Source organism: Dendropsophus ebraccatus, chromosome 9, assembly GCF_027789765.1.
Source record: "Dendropsophus ebraccatus isolate aDenEbr1 chromosome 9, aDenEbr1.pat, whole genome shotgun sequence".
Taxonomy (NCBI): Eukaryota; Metazoa; Chordata; class Amphibia; order Anura; family Hylidae; genus Dendropsophus; species Dendropsophus ebraccatus.
The window spans coordinates 14,202,848-14,227,110 of record NC_091462.1 but is presented as its reverse complement, the minus strand read 5'-3'; the positions used below and the strand labels follow the sequence as shown (position 1 = coordinate 14,227,110).

The window sequence follows — 24,263 nt, the reverse complement described above, 5'->3', positions numbered from 1 at the left end:
AAATCCCCATAGAAAACCTCTCCTGCTCTGGACAGTTCCTGACATGGACAGAGGTGGCAGCAGAGAGCACTGTGTCAGACATGAAAAAAAAATCTACTTCCTGCAGGGTATACAGCAGCTGATAAGTACTGGAGGACTTGGGATTTTTAGATAACAGTAAATTACAAATCTAAAATCTATATACCTTCTGACACCAGTCGATTTGAAAGTAAAAAAAAAAATCCCCAGAGTACCCTTTTAGTACCCCTTTAGTCTGGCTTCTGACATTCTTAACAGCTGATACTGCAAGGAGAAGTAGCTATTTGCTATACACTTTACATGTGTACTACATACACTACCGTTCAAAAGTTTGGGGTCACCCAAACAATTTTGTGTTTTCCATGAAAAGTCACACTTCTTCACCACCATCAGGGCCGATTCTGGGGTTTCTGCCGCCTGAGGCAAACCTCAGGCGGCCGCCCCGAGTGATGGCCGGCACCAGACACACCGCAGCTGACACACCGCAGCTGGCCCGCGCTCTCTGCTGTCTCCACATCCCGTCAGGTCCCGCAATGTCACCCTGCAGCTGTCACGGACCTCCAGGCTGTGGTGAGTGAGTGGGGTGATCGCGCGACCCGATCACCCCAGCGCGTCCCCCACCGACCCCGGGCACTCACCACAGCCTGGAGGTCCGTGACAGCTGCAGGGTGACATCGCGGGACCTGACGGGATGTGGAGAGCGCGGGCGATGGGACAGGTGAGCGGCCGCTGTCATTTTTGTTAAGTATCACTTAACAAAAATGACAGCAGGGGGGACATAATGCCGCCCCCTGCCGGACCGCAAAATCTGCCGCCTGAGGCGGAAGGCTCATTCCGCCTCATGGCAGAAGCGGGCCTGACCACCATACGTTGTGAAATGAATAGAAAATAGAGTCAAGACATTGACAAGGTTAGAAATAATGATTTGTATGTGAAATAACATTGTTCTTACATCACACTTTGCTTTCGTCCCAGAATCCTCCTTTTGCAGCAATTCCAGCATTGCACACCTTTGGCATTCTAGCTATTAATCTGTTGGGGTAAGCTGGAGAAATTGCCCCCCACGCTTCTAAAAGCAGCTCCCACAAGTTGGATTGGTTGGATGGGCACTTCTGGCGTACCATACGGTCCAGCTGCTCCCACAACAGCTCAATGGGGTGGTGATCTGGTGACTGCGCTGGCCACTCCATTACCTATGATAGAATACCAGCTGCTGCTTCTGCTGTAAATAGTTCTTGCACAATTTGGAGGTGTGTTTAGGGTCATTGTCCTGTTGTAGGATGAAATTGGCTCCAATCAAGCGCTGTCCACTGGGTATGGCATGGCGGTGCAGAGGGATAGCCTTCCTTATTCAGAATCCCTTTTACCCTGTACAAATCTCCCACCTTACCAGCACCAAAGCAACCCCAGACCATCACATTACCTCCACCATGCTTAACAGATAACGTCAGGCATTCTTCCAGCATCTTCTCATTTCTTCTGCGTCTCACAAACGTTCTTCTTTGTGATCCAAACACCTCAAACTTGGATTCATCCGTCCACAACACTTTTTTCCAGTCTTCCTCTGTCCAATGTCTGTGTTCTTTTGGCCATCTTAATCTTTTTCTTTTATTCGCCAGTCTCAGATATGGCTTTTTCTTTGCCACTCTGCCCTGAAGCCCAAAATCCTGCAGCCGCCTCTTCACTGTAGATGTTGACACAGGTGTTTTGCGGGTACTATGTAATGAAGATGCCAATTGGGGACCTGTGAGGCGTCTGTTTCTCAAACTAGAGACTCTAATGTGCTTGTCTTCTTGCTTAGTTGTGCAACGCGGCCTCCTACTTCTTTTTCTACTCTGGTTAGAGCCTGTTTGTGCTGTCCTCTGAAGGGAGTAGTACACACCGTTGTAGGAAATCTTCAATTTCTTAGCAATTTCTCGCATGGAATAGCCTTCATTTCTAAGAACAAGAATAGACTGTCGAGTTTCAGATGAAAGTTCTCTTTTTCTGGCCATTTTGAGCATTTAATTGACCCCACAAATGTGATGCTCAGGAAATACAATCTGCCCAAAGGAAGGTCAGTTTTGTAGCTTCTGTAACGAGCTAGACGGTTTTCAGATGTGTGAACATGATTGCACAAGGGTTTTCTAATCATCAATTAGCCTTCTGAGCCAATGAGCAAACACATTGTACCATTAGAACATTGGAGTGATAGTTGCTGGAAATGGGCCTCTATACACCTATGTAGATATTGCACCAAAAACCAGACATTTGCAGCTAGAATAGTCATTTACCACATTAGCAATGTATAGAGTGTATTTGTTTAAAGTTATCTTCATTGAAAAGTACAGTGCTTTTCCTTCAAAAATAAGGACATTTCAATGTGACCCCAAACTTGAACGGTAATGTATATGTTAGGAACCGGACAGCAGGACAAGACAAACAGTGAGCCCTAAGCTCAGCCCCGCCCACTGTCCTCTACCTATTTGCCACAATCCGCCCTAAAATGGCGGCGAGCAACTGGGCGGCAGTCCCTGCGCTGGCTAGGTGGGACACAAGGACAAGACAGACAGACAAAACACAATAACGAATGGTCAACAGTCCGGGTCACAACAAACGGGCAGCAAAAGTACAAAATCACAATCCGAAGGCAAAGTCAATATACAGGCAGTATGGTCAGGGGCAGGCAGCAAACAAGAATGGTCAGAAAGGCAAAGCAGGGTCAGAATAAACAGAGCAAGAGTAGCAAACACAGAACCAGGCAGAGACAAGCTCAATATCCGGCCAATGAGAGCACAGACTGGGTTAGTTATATAGGAGGCCAGGATTCTGGTCCAGAACGTAATTGGACCATCCCCCTGATCTCCAAGCACAGACACCTGAGAACAAGACAGATCCACTGGCAGGATGACCTGTCAGTCACAGCAGAACCCAAACACAGATAACCCTGACATGGCCAGACAGAACTCAGCAGGTAAAGTCGGGTGTGTCTCTCAAGGTGAGCAAATAACCAGTGTTCACACACTACAAAACAAAACACAGAAACAGAATGCAAGAAAATCAGCACCTTCTCGGCCGCACAGCATGAGCAGAGGGACGCATGACGCTCCGCAAAGATACCATCCTGACAGTATATGTACTGGATATGGTAATATAATATGCTGTCCATTCAGATGCACACCTCCATAATGCCACTCTTTTGGTAGAACAGTGCCTACATTTGCTTCCTTACAAACAACTTCCCTCCATGTGATCGCCAGTGTGATTTCTTACATATTTGTAAATAACTTCATTAACCAAAATGACTCCATACCTCCAGGAAAAAAACTCTAATGTCTTGTCCACTAGGTGTCTCACTTCTCTGAAATCAGCTCTCTACTGCGTGTTGTCAGGGGAAATTTGTCTCTAGTAACTGGTAGAGCAGGACAAATTACAAGAAGGGGGTTGGGGATTACTATGTGCAGGAGAGAGAGTGAGAAAGTTAAGGCAATAAATGAGAAGTCCAGCCATTTTATCAATCCGGCAGCTGGAAGAGGAGAATTTTGTAACAAGTATAAACTTACCTCTCCCCATGCCCGCAGTGAGTGGCAGGATGGCCTCCGGCATCTCTGGGCTGTACACGTCACAACCCGGCTGATCGACTGGCCGCTCATCCGGTCAGTAACTGGGGCTGATTAGCTGATTGGCCAGTCCATCAGCCAGGACTAACATTTTCCCTGTCAACACAACTCAGTGGAAAATGCTTTCCAGCAGGGGGTCCTGAGGCTGGCCCGCTCACTGTTATTAAATTTGTTTGTTTTTAAATGCCCCCCTGAAAGCTGTTGTATTTTCAAAATGGCTGGACTTCTCCTTTAAATCTACAAGCTGCCTGCTGAAGAGTATCCAACCTCTTATTTAAAGGAGTAGTCCGGCGGAAATTTTTATTAAAGTATTGTATTGCCCCCCAAAAGTTATACAAATTACCAATATACACTTATTACGGGAAATGCTTATAAAGTGCCTTTTTCCCTGTACGTACTACTGCATCAAGGCTTCACTTCCTGGATAACATGGTGATGTCATTTCCTGGATAACATGGTGATGTCACTTCCTGGATAACATGGTGATGTCACTTCCTGGATAAAATGGTGATGTAACTTGTATAACCTTTGAAGCGGCAATACAATACTTTAATAAAAATTTTCACCGGACTTCTCCTTTAAAGGTAAATCATAGCTTCTGTCTCATCTCAGACCACCCATAAAGCTGAGGACAACGATTCTATACGTAAATAGTGTAATCTACCCCTCCTTTTAGTTTTTCTTTAAGAACAATATGAGGTCAGTGTGTGGTGTAACCCCTTCCTTCCTTGGTTGCCGTGGCTTTTTCTTTGTTTGCTCACATAGCACTTTCCAATTCCATTGCATCAGTAACCCCTTCTCCACCCACATGTCTACCAGCCTGTAGTAGTATACTGTAAATCCTCCCTTAGCACAATACCAGCCTGTTCAGTTTTGTGCATCTTCTCAAGCACTATGTCAAGGCACAGCATAAAAGAGAAAAGAGTAGGTGCTGTTCTGTGATTGGAAAAATAAGGGAAAGCAAGTCCATGTATAAGTAAGGCTGGGATCACACTGCGTTTTTGCAACCCTTTCAAGGTATCCGTTTTTGAATTGGTTACTTTTAACGGACAGGAAAACGTAGTCAACACTATTTGTGTTTGTTAAAAAAAACGCATCTGTTTTTTTTTTTTAAATTAAAGTTAATTGAGAAATTGATCCAAACAGATGACACACAATTACATCAGTTTTTGCATTCGTTTTTTTTTTCAATAAAACGTATATGTTAATTGGATTGCAAAAACGCAGTGTGAAATCAGCCTAATACTATGCTAAAATGGAGAGAATGAGAACTAGCTGTGCAGTTTCTTATCTAGATGATTGGCAGCTCTTGGGGTGACTCTTGGGGTGCAAAACTTCTATAAAATGTTTTCGTGTCTCCCCATCGGTGATAGAGACTCATATGAGTGATTCCATTCTGTGCGCTGCTCAAAGTAATAAGGTGAACTGTATAAATAACAGGAAAGGTCCATTAAAATAAGACAAATGCCAGGTAGATATAGGGGGCAAAGTAGCAGTTGTGCTGAAATTTTCGGAATATTTATCTATATGATACATACGGTGTGTGTGTATGTGTATATATATATATATTTATATAGATAGATAGATAGATATACAGTTCTAGCATCATAGAGGAGACAGGCAATCTCGGTCGAGCAGCTGCAGATGATTCCTCCATCAGATGCTTAAAATGCGTGTGACGCCTGTATCCCAGCTGAGCGGCGAGATGCATCTCATTACAGGCAGGTAGAAAGCAGTCATCATTTGTTTAATGTAAATATTAGTGGGATTCGTCGTTTCTGTGATTGTTGATTTGTTATGAACAACAAGAATTTTAAAAAAAAGGATCCAAACATCAACATATCTATATCTCCAAATAAACCCCCCTGGGTAAGCGATGAGGGAAGCACGTGTGATGTGAGAGGGAAGAACAGCTGGAGACACCATGATGAATGAGGGGAGAGGACGCAATCCTATGGTGATTCTCGTTTTCGGGGCATTAATTAGTATTGCATGGGAATAGGTTATTTATGTATCTTATTAGGGTAAGTAGTAGCTTCCTTCTCCTTCATTTGTCTGTCCCTGTCTGCAAGCTTTCTGTATATGTTCACTAACCTCCTCAGCGGTCTAAAGTCCATCTAGTGTAAATTAGCTCAATGGAAGACTGCAGTGCGAGAGGTCCCAGAAGGTCCGTGGAGAGAGAAGAAACATACTAATCTTTAGAAGAGGATGGTGGACCTGATGAAGATAGAAGGACCCCCCGAAATACGTTGCGCGTGCCAACAACAACTAGACCAATCTATTGTTAGAAAAACTTTGACTTCCACAAAAACATAGTAACAGTGAATTATAGAAGGACACAGGAAATATCCAATATTCATAGGGAAAAGTGGATAAAATATCAAAAATAATTCCTTACTTTACAATATGTTAAATCACCCAAGTGCACCCAAGTCGCGTCGTATCCATTTGGAGGCTCGAGTGTTGATATTCCTTAGTTTTCTTTTCTGACCAAAGTTGACTGGAGGAGTTGCCCAGTAGTACGTCATCACGCAACATTTCCGGGGTTACGCCCCCTTTGTCAAGCCTGGACCTGATGAAGAAAGGAGGACCACCGAGATGCGTGGTGTGTGCAAACTACAACTAGAATTTTTTATTTTAACTTTGTCTTCCAGGAGATCACTGTAGCAATGTATTATACAAGGATCTCTGCGGCGCTAGAGATCATCCGGCCAGTACTGCAGTACCAACGGGGATGATCTTTTCTGAGACTGGCCGTTCCGTGACCTGGCCGGGTCACGGAACAGCCGGTCTCTTACGAGGTCTGAACATGGCCTTATATTGTATTGTTTGGCATATTCTATTGCTGTGCTGCTGTTATATTGTATTATTGTACTGTATTGTATGCTGTATTGCATTATTATGTTACACTACTATATTGTATTGCATCTGTTATCCTTTATCATTGTACAGCACTGTTGTGATGTTATTACACTATATTATATTAATGTTGTTTATTCTATTGTATAGCAATATGCTGTACATTGTGTTATACTGCATTGCATTGTACTACATTTTATTGTAGAGTGATATTATATTGTGTATTGTCGTGTCTGCGGCTATTCAACTGAGGCATCGTACAATTGTTTTATTACATCTTTTGTCTCATTGATCCCATATAGCAATAATGCATTAGCCGCCCCGAACCATTGGGATTCAACAAGATATCAAGCAACTTTATGAATCCGAGGAATGATTGACGTCTTCTCTTCCTGGGAGATTTCCAACCAGTCATGTTTTATTTCTCCGACCTACCTGATTGACAAGCTATGGCAATAATTACAGTGATGCTGGTTCAGGGGCTTCTGCTGTTCTGCCATCGAGGTCGGGACAAGCCAGGACCTTCCCTGGGCTCCGACATATTAAAATAACATGACAATGCACAGTCAGCGTCTGTACTACAGGAGACACACCGGACTTGCTGGAAGTGTCAGAGAGGTCTCGCTTGTCACACGGAGATGTCGCCGCTTGCCGTCACCTGCTCTTCCGTCGCTGTCTTGGATCTGGGTAATTTAAGGGCAAGATGCGTCTTTGGATTAAAGAGGGAACGCAGGCTTGACCTGAAATCCATTGCTGTAAGAGACTTCGCTTTCAGATGAAAAGTCCAAAATCAACTCTTAAAGGAACGTTGACTCAAAAGTCAATAGATCATGAGAGGAGCTGCTGATGTCATATACTAGGACTACATGAAATAAAGCAGTCATTATGGGAGAAGGAGCTTTTGGGCCTTTCTGTCAGTCATTCCACCGAAAAACATAAAATTAGGTATTCCTCGGCCTGAAATGGCTGATATCAGGAAGCAGTAGTCTGCATTCACCTTCACAATTAAAGGGATAGTACAGCAATTGTTTTCTTCTTTCAATCAACTGGTGGCAGTTATATCAGACTAGCTCTACATAGAGAAGTTTTAGCCCCAGTTAGATGGATATCCTGTAGATACACTATACGGGGTCTCAGTCTGAGAATCGGTCCCTATTACAGCTCCTGCAGAGGGTTGTCCCCCAGCTTTTATAGATGACAAATCTGGCTAGTTGCAGATTGATCTGTCCTCTTGTCCCCGTTAACTGCAAAGGTTTGATGAGATTTGGTATTTGCAGGACCAGTACTGCACAACTGGGCGAGAAGCCTTGCAGATAAGCCATACTGGTGGTCACACTGCATTCCTGAATACAACTAGAACATATCCTAATGAAATATTCACAGACTGAAGCTGAAGGTAACTCCTAGAAACCCATGGAGAAACTAGAGGACCTGGAGAAGACTGCACAGAAACTCAAAGAAACTAGAGTACCTGCAGGAAACTTATGCAGACCAAAGGAGAAACTAGAGTACCTGGAGGAAACCCATGCAGAAACTAGAGTACCTGGAGAGATTGTAGACAAACTTGAAGAAACTAGAGTACCTGGAGGAAACCCATGCACATCAAGGGAGAAACTAGAGTACCTGGATAGATTGCAGACAAACTCGAAGAAACTAGAGTACCTGGGGGAAAACCATGCAGACTAAGGGCCCTATTCCACAGTAACGATAATTGGCCGGATCGGCCCCATTTGGCCCGATTCGGCCGATTATCGTTCAGTGAAATAGAGAGAACGATCAGCCGATGATCGTGTCATCGGCTGATCGTTCATTTAGGGCCAAACCTAAAATCATCATTCCCTCACCGCGCATCGCTACGGTTGAATAGCGGTGTGCGGCGGGCGACCGACGACTTGACAAGCAGCAGCATTCATTACCTGTCCAGGCTTCTTCTCCGCGCTGTCTTCATCCCCGGTTCCCGCGTGCTCTATCTTCAGAATGGCCGGTCAGCTGACAGAGAACTCAGCCAATCACAGGCCAGGACCGCCGCGGCCTGTGATTGGCTGAGTGTGGCCTGTCAGCTGACCGGCCATTCTGAAGATAGAGCGAGCAGGACCCAGGGATGAAGACAGCGCGGAGAAGAAGCCAGGACAGGTAATAAATGATGCTGCAAGGGCTGCAAGGACATCGGTAACGATGTCCTTGCAGCCCTCGCTCAACGATCATCGGACCGTGGAATAGGCCCAGTAAACGAGCGGCGATCTAGCAGATCGCTGCTCGTTTACATCGTTGGAGGAAACCCATGCAGACCAGGGAAGAAACTAGAGTACCTAGAGAAAACCTATGCAGACCAAGATAGAAACTAGAGTACCTGGAGAAAACACACACAAACCCATAGAGAAAAACTATATAGAGGAAAGTCATGTAAACACAAGAAAGATGTTGCCTTGTTTGGATTTTAACTTAAAGTGACACTGTCACCTCCTTTTTGCATTCTGACATCTCTACACAGGTGTAAAGGGTAAATTTAGCGGTTTTCATAACTTATTTTATATCATACGTCATGGTGCTTGTTCAAGTAAAAAGTCATCTTTTATCAACTACAGATTGTGTTAAGTGGGTGGGGCCTCACGGCATTAGCACCACTTAGCCCCGCCCACAACCCACAGTTGGCGCCACCCCCTCGCCGGCCATTGGAACAGGCTGGCCGAAAGGTCTAGACCCCACCCCTTTATGTCGGCCAACCAATGGGTGTCAAAGGGGCGGTGCCGACGATACAGTTGTGGGCGGGGCTAAGTGGTGCTAATGCCGTGAGGCCATGCCCACTTAATACAATCTGCAGTTGATAAAAGGACACTTGTTACTTGAACAAGCATCATGACGTATTATATGAAATAACGTATGAAAAACGCTACACTTACCCTATACACCTGTGTAGAGAAGTCAGAGTGCACAAAGGGGGTGACAGTGTAACTTTAAGATCTCAGTGCTTCAAAGCGACATTGTGCTGCCCTGGAGGCCTCTGATTCTCTCCTGATTGCAGACGTTGGGGAAAGAAGGATTTGGGGTATCTTGGATTCTAATTGCACAATCCTTTTTTTGTTTTGAAAGTAAAATGCTATTCAGAATACATGCATGCTTGGTCGAGACAAGTGTGCTCGCATATGGGGGGCATTGGGAGAGGTCGCTGTTGGCTGAATGAGCATGGTGGGCACCAGTTATAGCAAAGCCGAGAGCAGATGTACATTGACACATAATCCACTTTTTTTGTTTCTGTTGAGCCCATAGAATTCTATGGACCCATTTAGTGTATACATTGGACACATATGATGATCATATACTATACTAACATATGCTAGGACCTGTATACAAGGTCTAAACTATGCAAAGAAGAACTTTTTTTGTTAATAAGAATACTCTGGATGTGGGTTTCCTCTTTAAGGACTTTACCAGTAAAGCAGCAATTTGTTCTTCTCGCGGTTGTCAGTATCCGGCGTTCACAGACACGTTACTCTTTGGAAGGTTTTCGCATGTTTTTTCCCCCTTTATAATTGTACAGCTTGCAGCCGTTCGGATACAGGGCGAGGATATTACTTGTCAATGCGGACTATATAGTTGTGTTTTTAAAGCTCTGACAAGCAAAGAAGGAAACAAATTGCTGTTATGTGAAGATTCTCTTTGGCATTTTCTTGTTGAGCATTATGAGGCGCTTGTTATCACCTTCCACTGAACGCTCTTCTCCGCATCTATATTTAAATTGTAACTTGTCAGCTTTGCACATTTGCTGCTCTTTAGACTCTTCAGCTTCACCCGCTGTGATTGCAGGAGAAGTATTATGTGCTGCATGGCAATAATAGAAGTGGAGCTTTTAAGTCATCTGCCAGGGGCATAGCAACAGCCCCGCCGCGTTCTGACACTTGTGGCTCCCCATCTGTTGCAACACTACAACTCCCATCTTCGTGGAATAGTTAGAGAGCCGTAGGTAGGGGCAAAACTGCTATAGAGAGTGCAGAGGTTGTAGACACATCCAGACCATGGTGTGCATGGAGGCCCAAAGGACCCTCTGACATATAAGACACCAGTATTATAAATGTACTCATAGAAACCCATGGAGAAACTACAGAATCTGGAGAGATTGCACACAAACTCGAAGAAACTAGAGTACCTGGAGGAACCCAGGCAGACCAAGGAAGAAACTAGTGTACCTGGAGGGAACTGATGCAGACCAAGGGAGAAACTAGAGTACCTGGAGGTAACCCATGCAGACAAAGGAAGAAACTAACGTACCTGGAGGAAACCCATGCAGACCAAGGGAGAAACTAAAGTACCTGGAGGAACCCAGGCAGGCCAAGGAAGAAACTAGTGTACCTGGAGGAAACTGATGCAGACCAAGGGAGAAACTAGAGTACCTGGAGGTAACCCATGCAGACAAAGGAAGAAACTAGAGTACCTGGAGGAACCCATGCAGACAAAGGGAGAAACTAAAGTACCTGGAGGAACCCAGGCAGACCAAGGAAGAAACTAGTGTACCTGGAGGAAACTGATGCAGACCAAGGGAGAAACTAAAGTACCTGGAGGTAACCCATGCAGACAAAGGAAGAAACTAAAATACCTGGAGGAAACCCATGCAGACCAAGGGAGAAACTAAAGTACCTGGAGGAAACTGATGCAGACCAAGGGAGAAACTAGAGTACCTGGAGGTAACCCATGCAGACAACGGAAGAAACTAAAGTACCTGTAGGAAACCCATGCAGACCAAGGGAGAAACGAGTACCTTGAGGAAACCCATGCAGGCCAAGGGAGAAACTAGAGTACCTTGAGGAAACCCATGCAGACCAAGGGAGAAACGAGTACCTTGAGGAAACCCATGCAGGCCAAGGGAGAAACTAGAGTACCTTGAGGAAACCTATGCAGACCAAGGGAGAAACTAGAGTACATGCAGACATATGGAGAAACTAAAGTACCTGGAGCTAACCCATGCAGACATATGGAGAAACTAAAGTACCTGGAGGAAACCCTTGTAGACCAAGTGAGAAACTAGAGTACCTGGAGGAAACCCATGCAGACCAAGGGAGAAACTAAAGTACCTGTAGGTAACCCATGCAGACCAAGGGAGAAAGTAGAGTACCTGGAGGTAACCCATGCGGACCAAGGGAGAAAGTAGAGTACCTGGAGGTAACCCATGCAGACCAAGGGACAACTAGAGTACCTGGAGGTAACCCATGCAGACAAAGGAAGAAACTAGAGTACCTGGAGGAACCCATGCAGACCAAGGGAGAAACTAAAGTACCTGGAGGAACCCAGGCAGGCCAAGGAAGAAACTAGTGTACCTGGAGGAAACTGATGCAGACCAAGGGAGAAACTAGAGTACCTGGAGGTAACCCATGCAGACAAAGGAAGAAACTAGAGTACCTGGAGGAACCTATGCAGACAAAGGGAGAAACTAAAGTACCTGGAGGAACCCAGGCAGACCAAGGAAGAAACTAGTGTACCTGGAGGAAACTGATGCAGACCAAGGGAGAAACTAAAGTACCTGGAGGTAACCCATGCAGACAAAGGAAGAAACTAAAATACCTGGAGGAAACCCATGCAGACCAAGGGAGAAACTAAAGTGCCTGGAGGAAACTGATGCAGACCAAGGGAGAAACTAGAGTACCTGGAGGTAACCCATGCAGACAACGGAAGAAACTAAAGTACCTGTAGGAAACCCATGCAGACCAAGGGAGAAACGAGTACCTTGAGGAAACCCATGCAGGCCAAGGGAGAAACTAGAGTACCTTGAGGAAACCCATGCAGACCAAGGGAGAAACGAGTACCTTGAGGAAACCCATGCAGGCCAAGGGAGAAACTAGAGTACCTTGAGGAAACCCATGCAGACCAAGGGAGGAAGTAGAGTACCTGGAGGTAACCCATGCAGACCAAGTGAGAAACTAGAGTACATGCAGACATATGGAGAAACTAAATTACCTGGAGGTAACCCATGCAGATCCACGGAGAAACGAAAGTACCTGGAGGAAACCTATGCAGACCAAGGGAGAAACTAGAGTACATGCAGACATATGGAGAAACTAAAGTACCTGGAGCTAACCCATGCAGACATATGGAGAAACTAAAGTACCTGGAGGAAACCCTTGTAGACCAAGTGAGAAACTAGAGTACCTGGAGGAAACCCATGCAGACCAAGGGAGAAACTAAAGTACCTGTAGGTAACCCATGCAGACCAAGGGAGAAAGTAGAGTACCTGGAGGTAACCCATGCGGACCAAGGGAGAAAGTAGAGTACCTGGAGGTAACCCATGCAGACCAAGGGACAACTAGAGGACCTGGAGGTAACCCATGCAGACCAAGGGAGAAAGTAGAGTACCTGGAGGTAACCCATGCAGACCAAGGGACAACTAGAGTACCTGGAGGAAACCCACATAAAGCAAGGGAGAAACTAGAGTACCTGGATGAGACCTATGCAGACCAAGGAAGAAACTAGAGTACATAAAGGAAACTCATGCAGACATATGGAGAAACTAAAGTACCTGGAGGAAACCCTTGTAGACCAGGGAAGAAACTAGAGTACCTGGAGGAAACCCATGCAGACCGAGGGAGAACCTAGAGTATGTGGAGGAAACCCATGCAGACATATGGAGAAACTAAAGTAAGTGGAGGAAACCCATGCAGACCAGGGAAGAACCTAGAGTAGGTGGAGGAAACCCAGGTAGACCAAGGGACAACTAAAGTACCTGGAGAAAGCCCACATAGAGCAAGTGAGAAACTAGAGTACCTGGAAGTAACCCATGCAAACCCATGGATAAACTAAAGGACATGGAGAGCTCTCATACAAACTTAGGGAAAAATTTGAGTTTCAGGAGGAAACCCATGCGTACACAAGTAGAGAAATCACACGGAAACTCAGCAAGGGGCACTAGGGCCCAGGAGCTGTAAGTTACCATTTAACTATGCAAATCCTGTCACATAGAACACGCAGGCCTATCTGTCGCCATCATGTTATAGAGGAGAAAAGGCTAAGCTAGCTGGTATATAGTTTTGTGGGGAATAAAATCAAGACAACGTATAAGTTCCCAATTTCATTTTCACTTCATTTTGCGTATTCATTATAATATATGGCATCCATGCAAATGAATGGGCATCATACATCATTGTGCCCTGTTCTGAAGGTCAGGATAATGATCTCTTGATCTACATCACGAGGAGGCGGGGGTCCTGGAGCCTGGGACAGGTAAGTATTGATTGTTTATTATCCCCCCCGGCGAAAAATGTTTTAAATTGCCGGATTTCTCCTTTAAGAGACATAGCAGAGCAGAGCGTGTGGCAGCTTTATACAGAGAGCGCCACTTTACTGTCTTGTGTTTCCAGCGATTTTTATTTTGCACGGACGGCAGAAACCGGACTGAATAGGATTTTAAAAAAGCAAAAACTGCAAATTCTGGAGATTTCGCTCAGGAGGTCTCGTCCATTTGTTTACTCAGCATCCGAGACGTACAGGACATCCAGAAAGGTGAGAATCGGGAATTTAGAAGGCAATAAGAGAAATTCTCTTAAAGTGAGACTCCGACTCCCAGACACAGCGACCACAGCGCCAGGCACAGGACCCAGAGGGAAAAGGGATGGAGTAGACGTGGGGTGGGGGTGGGGTATTACTGCCTGACAACACAGGTATTACTGCCTGACAACACAGGTATTACTGCCTGACAACACAGGTATTACTGCTTCCATTATTAGGAACTGATGGAACTGAGGACTGGACACTGTGACAACCAGGTGGAGTCCATCAGCAAGCAGGATAGTATTGAAACTGTGTTCATAACATTAGGTCACATGATTGTGAAGGCAAATCACACAAGTGTGTTAAAAGTTGACCTTGAACAGAAGTTTTAGCAGAGTGCTATAAATTATCTTTCTGCCAAACCTGTTTCATCCATCCGAAAGCAACTTACACCAACTTGAAGCCAACCCTTTAAAAAAAAAAAAAAAAAAAAAAACTACATTTCCCGGCAGCCGTAGCGTCTGGCGGTAGCTCCTCCCCCTCCCGTGGCATGGCGGGAGATGTAGTTCGGCGTACGCTCCAGGCACTGTACAGGTAATGTGGAATAGCCGGGAACGCCACGCCCCTCTGCTGTCGTCACTTCCGGCAGTGGCGCGCGAAGTTTGAATGACGTCATTAGACTGATTCTCTGACGTATCCTCAGGTTAGTGAGAACCCGTGACTGGGAATTGCAGTCTGTGTGAGTGTGACGTCAGTGTAATGATTGGGTGACGTCAGGGTGATGGCGGCCACGAGACAGAACAGGGCACATAGGGGGCAGCAGCTGAGGGGAGGACAGGGCGCGGGCTGGGGGTGCACTGGTTCTGTCTCTACAGTCATCCTGTCCCTGCTGGGAGTTGTAGTGACATCCTGTCCCTGCTGGGAGTTGTAGTGACATCCTGTCCCTGCTGGGAGTTGTAGTGACAGCACCTGGAGGGACATTCAGCAGAAGCAGGCAGCCGGGGAGGAGTGCGAAGGACTGGGCACAAGAGGTTGAGGGTAAGGGGTGGCATTGAGGGTAGGGGGGGAGCAGTGAGGGTAGGGGGGGGGGGAGCAGTGAGGGTAGGGGGGGGGGAGCAGTGAGGGTAGGGGGGGGGGGAGCAGTGAGGGTAGGGGGGGGGGAGCAGTGAGGGTAGGGGGGGGGGAGCAGTGAGGGTAGGGGGGGGGAGCAGTGAGGGTAGGGGGGGGGAGCAGTGAGGGTAGGGGGGGGAGCAGTGAGGTTAGGGGGGAGCAGTGAGGGTAGGGGATGGCAGTGAGTGTAAGGGGTGGCAAGGAGAGTAGGCATGGCAGAGTAAGGGATGGCAGTGAGGGTAGGGGATGGCAGAGTAAGGGGTGGCAGTGAGGGTAGGGGGGAGCAGTGAGGGGAGGGGATGGCAGAGTAAGGGGTGGCAGTGAGGGGAGGGGATGGCAGTGAGGGGAGGGGATGGCAGTGAGAGTAAGGGGTGGCAAGGAGGGTAGGGGATGGCAGAGTAAGGGGTGGCAGTGAGGGTAGGGGAGGGCAGTGAGGGTAGGGGAGGGCAGTGAGGGTAGGGGATGGCAGTGAGAGTAGGGGGGGAGCAGTGAGGGTAGGGGATGACAGTGAGAGTAAGGGGTGGCAAGGAGGGTAGGGGATGGCAGAGTAAGGGGTGGCAGTGAGAGTAAGGGGTGGCAGTGAGGGTAAGGGATGGCAGTGAGGGTATGGGGTGGCAATGAGGGTATGGGGTGGCAGTGAGGGTAGGGGATGGCAGTGAGAGTAGGGGATTGCAGTGAGGGTAGGGGATGGCAGTGAGAGTAAGGGGTGGCAGTGAGGGTAGGGGATGGCAGTGAGGGTAGGGGATGGCAGTGAGGGTAAGGGATGGCAGTGAGGGTAGGGGATGGCAGTGAGGGTAGGGGATGGCAGTGAGAGTAAGGGGTGGCAGTGAGGGTAAGGGGTGGCAGTGAGGGTAAGGGGTGGCAGTGAGGGTAGGGGGTGGCAGTGAGGGTAAGGGGTGGCAGTGAGGGTAAGGGATGGCAGTGAGGGTAGGTGATGGCAATGAGGGTAAGGGGTGGCAGTGAGGGTAGGGGATGGCAGTGAGAGTAAGGGGTGGCAGTGAGGGTAGGGGATGGCAGTGAGGGTAGGGGATGGCAGTGAGAGTAAGGGGGGGCAGTGAGGGTAAGGGGGGGCAGTGAGGGTAAGGGGGGAGCAGTGAAGGTAAGGGATGGATTAAGAAGAGGGACCGCAGAGAAAGACAGGGATGAGGAAACCTGTGGCTGTGTGTTATATACCTGTGGCTGTGTGTTATATACCTGTGGCTGTGTGTTATATACCTGTGGCTGTGTGTTATATACCTGTGGCTGTGTGTTATATGAAATAAAAAGAAAAAAGTCCGCTCACCTACAATTGCTGTAATGGTTAGCTCAGTTGGCAAGTGATATCTCCTAGCACGTGGAGAGGCATATTGCGGGCTGCAACCCGTAAAGTATCCAAAAAAGGGGTAAGTGTCCACAGCTTCTGAAGTATAAATGTTTCTTTATTTAACGCATCAAAACATAAAACCAACAAAACAAAAAGTGAATGGTGAGCTAAAAACGCCGACGCGTTGCGAGGTTCTCCCTCTTAATCATGGCCTTAATCATGATTAAGAGGGAGAACCTCGCAACGCGTCGGCGTTTTTAGCTCACCATTCACTTTTTGTTTTGTTGGTTTTATGTTTTGATGCGTTAAATAAAGAAACATTTATACTTCAGAAGCTGTGGACACTTACCCCTTTTTTGGCTGTGTGTTATATACATGTGGCTGTGTGTGTTATATACCTGTGGGTGGCTGTGTGTTATATACCTGTGGCTGTGTGTTATATACCTCTGGCTGTGTGTGTGTGTTATATACCTCTGGCTGTGTGTGTGTGTTATATACCTCTGGCTGTGTGTGTGTGTTATATACCTCTGGCTGTGTGTTATATACCTGTGGGTGGCTGTGTGTGTTATATACCCGTGGCTGTGTGTTATATACCTGTGGCTGTGTGTTATATACCTGTGGCTGTGTGTGTTATATACCTGTGGGTGGCTGTGTGTTATATACCTGTGGCTGTGTGTTATATACCTGTGGCTGTGTGTGTTATATACCTCTGGGTGGCTGTGTGCGTTATATACCTCTGGCTGTGTGTGTGCGTTATATACCTCTGGCTGTGTGTGTGTGTTATATACCTCTGGCTGTGTGTGTGCGTTATATACCTCTGGCTGTGTGTGTGCGTTATATACCTCTGGCTGTGTGTGTGTGCGTTATATACCTCTGGCTGTGTGTGTGTGTGTGATATATACCTCTGGCTGTGTGTGTTATATACCTGTGGCTGTGTGTGTTATATATCTCTGGCTGTGTGTGTGTTATATATCTCTGGGTGGCTGTGTGTGTTATATACCTCTGGCTGTGTGTGTGCGTTATATACCTCTGGCTGTGTGTGTTATATACCTCTGGCTGTGTGTGTGCGTTATATACCTCTGGCTGTGTGTGTGTGTTATATACCTCTGGCTGTGTGTGTGTGTGTTATATACCTCTGGCTGTGTGTGTGTGCGTTATATACCTCTGGCTGTGTGTGTGTGTGTTATATACCTCTGGCTGTGTGTGTGTGCGTTATATACCTCTGGCTGTGTGTGTGCGTTATATACCTCTGGCTGTGTGTGTGCGTTATATACCTCTGGCTGTGTGTGTGCGTTATATACCTCTGGGTGGCTGTGTGCGTTATATACCTCTGGGTGGCTGTGTGTGTTATATACCTCTGGCTGTGTGTGTGTGTGCGTTATATACCTCTGGCTGTGTGTGTGCGTTATATACCTCTGGCTGTGTGTGTGTGTTATATACCTCTGGCTGTGTGTGTGCGTTATATACCTATAGGGCTGAATGAGAAGCTGAGGCCCTATATATAGTGTAAGTGCCTATGAGTGTTATACAGGGGGAAGCAGCTCTAAGTCCAGGGTGGGGGCGGGGGCTTGTTATGTAACGGTTTGTGTTGTAACGTTATATCTCAGCTGTTATTATCACCTGTTGGATCCTTTACCTTCTTATCCTCTGACTGACAGCAGTGGGCGAAGAGCTGCTCTATCTGCAATGGCCGCCCTCCAGCTTCCATATATTGTCTGCTCCATATGCCGTGTATACCCAGACAGCAGGGAGAGTGTAAGAGAGCAGAGGAGGGCTATGTAACTGCTTCAGGATCAGTGATGTATATACACAGGGACCTCACCAGCAGAATAGTGAGTGCAGCTCTGGGGTATAATACAGGATCAGTACAGGATCTGTAATGTATGTACACAGGGACCCCACCAGCAGAATAGTGAGTGCAGCTCTGGAGTATAATACAGGATGTAACTCAGGATCAGTAATGTAATATGTATGTACACAGTGACCTCTCCAGCAGAATAGTGAGTGCAGCTCTGGGGTATAATACAGGATCAGTACAGGATCTGTAATGTATGTACACAGGGACCCCACCAGCAGAATAGTGAGTGCAGCTCTGGAGTATAATACAGGATGTAACTCAGGATCAGTAATGTAATATGTATGTACACAGTGACCTCTCCAGCAGAATACTGAGTGCAGCTCTGGAGTGGTGATCCAATTAGTTTTGGGTGTGGTCCTGCTGTGTGAGGCTGTGCGAGGCTGCTGCTCCTGAGCTCCAGGCAAGCAAGATCTGCCCCTGGGCCTGCTCTCTCCTCCCCAGGGAGGGAGCAGGTTTTCAGGCATGAGCGAGCCAAGGAGAGCCCCAACTCCTGCTCCCCGAACCAGGTCCGTGGGGGGCAGAGGAATCCAGCGACCAACAGAGGGAATACCATCAGAGGTCCCAGGGCTGAGGCGTTCTACTAGGAGGTGCAGCGATGCTTCTCCAGCCGCCCCTGAACCTGAGGTAACAAAGGGTAGCCGCAAGGCTACAGCAAGTTGTGGAACTACAAGTGCCAGAAGTTCTGGAACAACTGTGGAAACCAGCCAGGAAAATCTGTGCAGTGACACTCCTCCTGGAGCAAGGCTGTCTGCCCATGAAGGTGTGGAGGAAGATTGGGGGGTGCAGCGGTCCCAAGAGACGGGGCAGACCTATGGCCTACGGATTGCTGCAAGCCTCTGTGGGTATGAGGAAGCCAGAAACCAGCTGTACAAGCTCCAGGAGGAGGTATGTGCTGTAAAAGCATTGATGGACACTGCTGCTAAGCAGCAAAAGGCTGAGCTATCAGCGAAAATTAAATCTCTGAAAGCTGACATCAAAAAGATTGTGAAAAAGAGAACTTTTATTTTGGAGAACAGTGGGCCGTTTAAAGAGAAACTTCAGAATGATGATCGTTTTGCTCAAACAGAGAGAGAAAGGCAGAGAAGGCTGAGAGGGCTCCAGCCAGAGAGCCGGGTGGAGGAGGAAGGAGACGCTGCGGAGGTACGTGATGTTGAGCCGAATCCACCCGGGGGTCCCCAACAACAGACCCCATACAGTGGGCTCCCTGCAGGGCAAGCAGCATTGTCATCTAGCCGCGGTTCGGGGGATGAAAGCAACACCAGTTACCAGGGAGGGGCGCTGATGGCCCAGATCCAGCTCCTGGAGTCACCAGGGCGCCTCCAGGACTTCGTATTCGGAGATGAGTTACCAGAGGAGGCGCCTGGGAGAAAGACCAAGGTAAAGACCACCAAGCTTCAGGAGCAGGTAACATTTGTATATTCCCCCCTCCCTGTGCCCCCCGAACTGGCCTCAGGGTCAGCTCACTGTGTGAACCCCATATCTCAGCCCAGCCTGAGTTCTGTTGTGGACTCAGTGCAGGAGAATGGGGAGAGTATGGAGTCTAGTATGGCGGTAAGCTCCATCTCTGTTTGCAGTAGCAGAGGTGGAGCAGGTGAGGAACCGGCCGTAAGGTCGGACAGTGATATTGGCCCAGTGGCGGGCAGTGGCAGGAGAGGTGGCCCAGCGGTGGGCAGTGACGTTAAAGGCACTGGTACATCAGCTCGCTCCCTGACGGGAGGGGGGAGCGGGTGTGTGCCGGTGTCAGCTGCGGGAGCTCCGGTGGCGCTTGGCGCTGGCGCTGCTGTTCCTTTGGGGCAGCGGTGTCATCGTCGGGATGCTGCCGGGGCTAAGATGCCTTCGCCTCCCAAGAGAAAGACTGGACTTAAACCTTTATTTTGTATTGGTGTTGCTGGACCAGATCGTGCGGAGGAGTCTAGTACTGATGAGGCAGAGGGTACCAGCAGAAATAGGGCAGGGGCTGCCTCTAAACAGTCCAGGCAGGCTGTTCGGTCCTTTCTTAAGGGACCTGTGGCCTGTCCTGTGGAGGTGGCTCCGGTCCTGGTACCCAATGACGCTGATGGTACAAAATCTCTTTCTGTCCCAGAACACACCGGTCCACCCAGTGTGAATGGGGGAATTAATGTTGGGGGGAAGGCAGGAGTGAATGTGGGGAGGAATCTGTCTGGGGCTTTGGAGGGTGGTCGGGGCAGTGTGACATGTGGTATTGGTGTAGGTATGGATTATGTGGAGGAGGGTGGTGAAGGGGCACAGACTAGTGGTGGGAGCATAGGGCCTGGTCCAGTTGCACCCCCAGCGGCTGCAGCACCTGTACGCAGCTATGCAAATGTTGCCGCTGGGGGAAGTGGGGTGCTTTCCTCGTCCTCGGGCCCTGGGGATGGTGACTTGCATCGACGTGTCCTGCAGGCCTTAAAGAGAGGGGAGAGAACAATCAATGTAGAGGGTAGGGAGGTTGATCTGTCTTTCTTGATAGAAAGGCATGGCCTTGCAGCCTTCCGAGAGGAAAGGGGTAGGGAAACTGTGTGGTCTCTCCCAACAGCCGGGCCGGGTGGTGTCCGAAGGAATGTGGTCCGTCTGAGGTGGAGAGGCAGTGATACATGTCCCCCAAGATCTAAAGTTGTTGAGCTCCTGCTGAGGATGAGCTTCAAGGCAGCCGACATCTTTGCCTTGATACATCCCTTTGGTACCCCTGAATTCGATATCAGCTTTGTTCGGCCGGAGGGGCTTGAGCTTTTTTGGTCGAACTATGAGCTGGTAAAGGATGAGCCCGGCTGGCGAGACTTTGCCATTCAGGTGGTGTCTCGCCAAAATAACGTCAAGAGAGTGACCGTTTTAACCCGTAACGAATCACTCTCTTGTATTGACATCATGACGTGGCTTGGCCGGTATGGAGAGGTGGTGGAAGTCCCAAAAAAGAACAGGGACGAATATGGCATCTGGTCAGGGGCTTGGACCTTTATGGTCAAACTTAGGTATTCAGGAAACACCGTTACCCACATACCATCTGCCACCTTCCTAGGAAGGGATCGAATCCAGGTCTTCTACCAGGGTCAGCCTAAGCTCTGTCACAGGTGCGGTGACCCCACACATTTCAGTGCTAGGTGCACAGTGATGAAGTGCTCATTGTGTGGGGAAATAGGCCATCTCGCTGCATCCTGTGTGGAGATTAGGTGTCACCTGTGTGGTGACTTAGGTCACCCATTCAGTCGCTGCCCTCGTTCCTTTGCCAACGCAGTTGTTACCCCGGTGGAGAAAGGTCGTGAGGAGGAATCTACTGGGGGGGCAGCTGGCGGGGGTGAAGGAGTAAAAGAGCCAGGGAGGAAAAGTAAGCAAAAGACGCCAGCCCAACTGAGGCGTCGGGATAAGCGCCAAAGGGAGAGGGAGATGGGGGAGTCTCAGGAGCCTTGCGCAACTGTGGTGACCTCTGATCTCATCCCTGAGGCCAATCTTACTGCTGAGGCTCTGAGGGACAGTGATCTGGATGAGGAGATTTGGAGGATTCGGAAAGAAGAAGGTGCCATCTCTTCACTGTCCTCCCATGGTGAGAGCGCGGATGAGGATAGTGGGAGATGGGTGGAGCACAAGCGGGGTACTAAAAAGAATAAGAAAAGGGGAGATGTAAGATCTTCTCCCACCCCCCAGATGCCAAAGGAAGGTACAACCATCCTCCCTCTGATTGGTCTCTCAAACCGGTTCCAAACCCTCCAAGATGTTTCCTCCTCAGAGGTGCAGGAGGCACAGGGTGAGGTTCTGGTTGTTGCGGTGACGGAGGGGCCTGCAGGGGACGTCGAATCCTCTCTCCCTGGGGAACGTATTTCCTTTGGGGGGAGGATCTGCCCAGAGTCGGGGGACGAGGAAAATGTAAATAAAGGGGACATGGATACATCCATTTCACTAAAGAGAGGTAAACCATCATCAGATGAGGAAGGTGGCGGGCAGGATGGAAAGGATAGTGGGAAAAAGAAAGCCGTCTAACTCAATCACCCATGATGGCGGCACCCTCTCCGTTGACGCTGGCTTCCATTAATGTAGCCAGCATTAAGTCAGATACGGCTAGATTTGCGGCCTATGATTATTTTGCCCACATTAATGCTGATATTTTCTTTTTGCAGGAGACCAGGCTAACAGACCTGTCATCTATATTTAAAGCCAGAAGGGAATGGAGGAATGGGCCCTCCTACTGGTCTCTTGCGGCCGAGCCGTATAGCGGGGTGGCGGTACTTTTTGCCGCACCGGTAGAATGCCGACGGGTTATTGAGTTAGAAATGGGGAGGTGCCTGATTCTAGATGTCCTCATGAAGGGACAAGAACTTCGCCTTATTAACATCTATGGTCCACAGTCCAAGTGGGATCGGAAGTGTCTCTTTATGAGGATCAAGCCCTATCTTTTTACAAGTCGGCAGGTGGTCTTTGGAGGGGACTTCAATGCTGTCACGAGGCCCCAGGATAGGGGAGGTTCCAGAGACAAGCTGACTTATGATAGCGTCGCCCTGAATAGTATAGCTAGTGAGGCTCGCCTGGTGGATGTTCACATCCGGCATACACCAGGCCACGCGGGATTCACCTATCATAGGGGTAGTTGTAGGTCCAGGATAGACAGGTTTTATTTAAAGGAGGAAGCCGTCTCTTCAGCGGTGTCCGTTGTTGAGGTGGAGTTCTCCGACCACTGTTTAATTTTGTTTTCTCTGAATGTTACAGAGACCCCCCGGATGGGTAGAGGCTACTGGAAGCTCAATTCGTCTCTCTTGGAAGAAGCGGAAATAAGACAGTCCTTTGAGGATTTTCTTCAGAGCCAGGTACCATTGCTGGGCCTTTGTAGCAGTAAGTCAGAGTGGTGGGAGATGTTCAAAAAAAGGGTTGCGAGATTCTTCCGCGAGCTCTCGAGCCTCAGGAGTCTGGACAGGTATCGCCTGTACCAGGGCCTGAGGAAGAAACTTGAACGTCTTGTCTCGACTGGAGGTAGTCGTGATGATATCTCCAGAGTGAAAGCCTTGCTACTGAGGTGCCAGTACGATAGACACGCATCTTTGGTTTTTGAGAGGGACTACGGGAAGTACCGCTCGCCCGACCCTTACAGAAACTGCAAGATGTCAGTGAATAGTAAAATCGTCTCAGGACTGATTGATAGTACAGGATCCCTGAAAAGGTCCAGATCAGGGATCCTGGAGGTCGTCAGATCCTTTTACTCGCACCTCTTGGGGAGGAAGGATCTAGATCGGGATAAGGCCTCAGCTTTCTTGACTGAAACCGTCCCTGAACCAGGGGTAGACCCCTCTCTTGACGTTTTGACAGAGATGATCCAAGGAGAGGAAGTCAGGGTGGCTATTGATGGTCTTGCCCTCAAGAAGTCACCCGGTCCAGATGGCTTAACATCTGAGTTTTATAAGACCTTTAAGGACACTTTGGTACCCCTCTTGACTGAGGTATTTAATGAGTGTCTCTCCTCGGGCACTCTGCCGAGGTCAATGAGGAGGTCAGCCTTGATCATCTTGTCAAAGGGTAAAGACCCGACCCGCATTGAGAATTGGCGTCCCATAGCGCTTCTCAGTGTGGACAGAAAGATTCTGGCAAAAGTGCTGTTTAATCGGCTGGTGAAGTTTGCGCCCCAGCTCCTTTCGGGGGCCCAGCATTGCTCTGTTCCAGGCCGCAGTACCTTTAGTGCTGTGCTCGGTGTCCGGGAGGCTGTGGAGCAGGGTAGGGCAGGTCACTGGAAGGGGTACTTGCTGTCCTTGGATCAGGCAAAAGCGTTTGATCGGGTTAACCACGAGTACCTCTGGTCTGTTCTTCTGAGATATGGCCTGCCGGGGGGGTTTGTTGATTGGCTTAAGACCTTGTATGCAGGGGCAGAGAGTTTCCCGCTTGTGAATGGTTGGATTGGCCGCTCTTTTGAGGTTGGGTCTGGTGTCCGTCAGGGTTGCCCTTTGAGCCCACTGTTGTATGTGTTTGCAATTGATCCTTTCCTTAGGAGGATTGATTGTGGACCGTTGGCAGGGGTGAGAATGGACCCTGCGGTGCCGGATTCCACTCTGAGGGTGGTAGCGTACGC

At 48.3% G+C, this 24,263-nt stretch overlaps 1 protein-coding gene across 2 annotated transcripts in view; it reads left to right on the top strand.

Moving 5' to 3' along the window:
• Positions 1–14,585: 14,585 nt before the first annotated feature.
• The window catches only part of ZRANB3 (zinc finger RANBP2-type containing 3), a 190,267-nt gene continuing 180,589 nt past the window's right edge, over positions 14,586–24,263 (top strand). The window contains exon 1 of one of the 2 annotated variants that reach the window (XM_069982610.1): positions 14,586–14,652. The gene's annotated coding sequence lies outside the window, so the exon portion shown is untranslated. Of the gene's footprint in view, positions 14,653–17,795; positions 17,869–24,263 lie in introns of those variants that run through there. The other variant, XM_069982611.1, reaches the window with a different exon arrangement.